The sequence below is a fragment of the Battus philenor genome, unplaced genomic scaffold (assembly GCF_028537555.1).
Source record: "Battus philenor isolate CCGP_79_NKW_IND1 unplaced genomic scaffold, ilBatPhil1.0.hap1 SCAF_16, whole genome shotgun sequence".
Taxonomy (NCBI): Eukaryota; Metazoa; Arthropoda; class Insecta; order Lepidoptera; family Papilionidae; genus Battus; species Battus philenor.
In genome coordinates, this window is record NW_027181678.1 from 4,088,290 (window position 1) to 4,091,527 (window position 3,238).

Here is a 3,238-nt window from a genome sequence, read left to right on the forward strand (position 1 = left end):
TCCGATTATAATTTCTGATCAAATATGCAAAATCTGGAAAGTAGTTCTTAAATTAATAGGTGGTGGTTTTAATTAATGGTAACTCCTTTTATAATTTAGACCCCACACGTGTTCACTATTGTGTAAATTCTTACTTCACCTTATCCTATACGGGAGAGGCACAAAGGAAATTTGTAGTTTATTTACTCGTGCTGTCATGATCCTCATTTGCACAAAGCGTTTCGCTTGTCATGCGATTTGTGAAAGCAATTTATGTTGAAATATTGCTATTTAGTACAAAGTGCTGTACGCTAACAATACGGGTAGCCCACGTCATATGTTATTGATTAAAAGAAAAGATATGAATTTAACTTATAACATATAACCTATATGTAGTACTTAGCTCAAAGGCTATTTATTATTTATAAAAGTATATCTCATCATCTTTATCATAAATTAAGCCGTGTGACGTCCACTACTGGACATGGAATTCTTCCACAGATTTCTTATCAGATAGTTTAGAAGTAACCTGCATCCATCATCCTCTAATGCTCTTAGCGAGGTCGTCTGTCGTGATTGCTAGTAAAAGTCCTACTGTTCGAATGCGACTCCTGTATCTCGGCGTCTGTATCCCCAGCGGTCATCTGTATTGCTCGCAATTTTACCTTCACACTTAAACTTACCATTCCGCTTGAACGTACCAATACTTTTGTTCATCTACTAGTTTCCGTGTTCCTGATTCCACATTTTAGGGATATCCCAAACATAGCCTGGCGGTTCGTAAAGTGACTGTGAGGTTGCTTATGAGACCCGAAGTGCGAGATCTCCTATCACTGCCACAGGTCATTACAAGTGACACACATTTATTGTAGAACCTGATCTTAAGTCACTAAGAGCTTTTGAATTAGACTGTTTTTGTAGTTGTCCGAGCGTTGTCTAGTCGAGATAAACTCGACGATTGAGCTCTTCTTCAAAGGTAACTTTCCTACTTTGACTGTTTACCTCAGGTACACGTACGAGTCAAAAACTTCAAGAAACGTTCCTGTGACTGATTTTGACGTCGTCATGTCGTGGTTGTTTGACTCCATTTTAATTTTATTTATTCTGATTTAGTGAGTATTAATTGCGAAACTCAATTAAGTCCAATTCATGGATATTCAAAAAGTTATTTAATATTAAAAATGTAAATAGTTTCAAGGATCCCTTTATTCTAACATAAAGATTTTTTGAAATAATAACTAAAATTTTACTGGACGTTAAGATTCTGCTGTGCGTTAATTTACATTGTTAATCGTGTTTAATTATTCTCCCTTCCACTGTAATAGTTGATAGTGGTTTTTAATTACTAAATATAGCGGTACTTTTTGGCAAACGTTTTTTTACTTGAATATGCTATTTTTTGTACGTTTTTTATGTATTATGTGGAGAAAGAAAAACAAAATTCTTAACAAATTTTGCAAGATAATGTTACGAACTTTTCCGCAGTGACCCAAATTCACTTATATCATTCTTAAATTCTTTATCTGGTACGGACAAAAGTACGACTTCTGACTTCTACGTTCATTATTTATTTCTTCATTGTCATACTGTTCTTATCGGTACGCTGCAGCCTTCATTTTGAGAATATACTACTTACTTGGACATTAAACCTAATTGATGACTCTACAGAACGTGGACTTCGTAGTTTTATCTTTTTCGTATTATCCTTTCATTCATTCATTGCTATTTTAATCCACTAAGGAGAACTTCTAGTAATCACTTATGTACGTCATTAAAGATTGCCCAATTTTGTAGAATTTAGTATCAAATTGAGTTCCTCTATTATGGAATCAATCAAAAATCAATATATACACATAAAATATATATACATATAAATATTTAAGTGGAAAAGGTGTTACATAAATACGAATAATGATGAATGATGCTACACAATATCCTATTTCAGAGAAGAAGGAAGTGCTTTTTCAGCATTATTTTAAATGTTGACAGCGATTCGATCAGTTTTGTGTTTATTCGTTTAAAAAAAAAGGTTTCCTTGTAAATTGGGTACACAGGTTGGTAATACAACTTTTACTTCTTTTTACCCTTGGCTATCTTTGATCTTATGGATAAGATGATCCGTTAAGTGTGCGATGTTTTTAAGTCGTTTTCGTTTACACATTTTTTTGTCCATTACGCCTTTCATCATAACAGATCTTTTATTCAGTTTCCCTTGGCGGACATTAGCGAAGTGCGCATTGAATTTATTCTACTGTCGTTTATAAATTATTTTACCATATCGTATTTTTATGTGATTGTACTTTGACAAATTGATACGACGGTGTCGCGAAAAATTTATATTTAAGCTAACGAATGACAAGCTGTCAATGTAATCCGATGGGTTTGTCGGGCATTGTTCTTCTGACAGCGGTAGCTACATCACGCACTTTAGAGAACTTTGCAAATTTAACATTTAAAATAAGGATCAAAGGATGCGATATTCGGTTGAAGGTGAGGTATAACCGGCATAACTTTTGGTTCCTATATTTATATATATTCTATTCTATATTTATTTATATATTTTGTTTTGGTTGTACTATATTAAGAGAGACTATTATAAAAGTGAAACATTTACAATGTGAGCTGAATGCAATGGCAACGACAATGTCACTTGGCGTTCGAATTTAAATCGTCGTTTTAATTGGAACGCATAAGAATAGTTGAATTTTAAAAAGTACTGTAGTTGTAATGGAAAGTAATAAGGGACTTTACTGAGTAAACCTAAAAATTAAAGTAAATATTACATCAGTAATGTAATGTTTGTACACAACGAATATAAAGAACAGTGAATGAGAACAATAATCTATATATGCATTAAGAGTAATACTGAAAACTTTCCTTCGATTCGAATAACTCAATCAATTGCTACAATTATGGATAAGAAGATAAAAGAAAATGAAGCAATAAATAAAAAAAATAAATCTTTTGTCTGCAGAAAACAATTGGATATTTGGTCCTTTCAAAAAGTTCGTAGTTTTTTTTATGTCACGGGCCAATGCTGTTTGACTATTGGCATTAATGTAGACTTTATTTTATGTACGCAGGGTGATTCGTTATAGCTGTAAAAACTTTAAAGATGTAAATGTATGGCTCTTTCATTCGAAAAATCTAAAGTTTTAACAACTAATTTTCATCATGCTGTATATAAAGGGATCATTCTGAAATATTTAATATTAAAATATTTTTAATATTAGAATGTGTTAAGATAGTAATTTCTGGA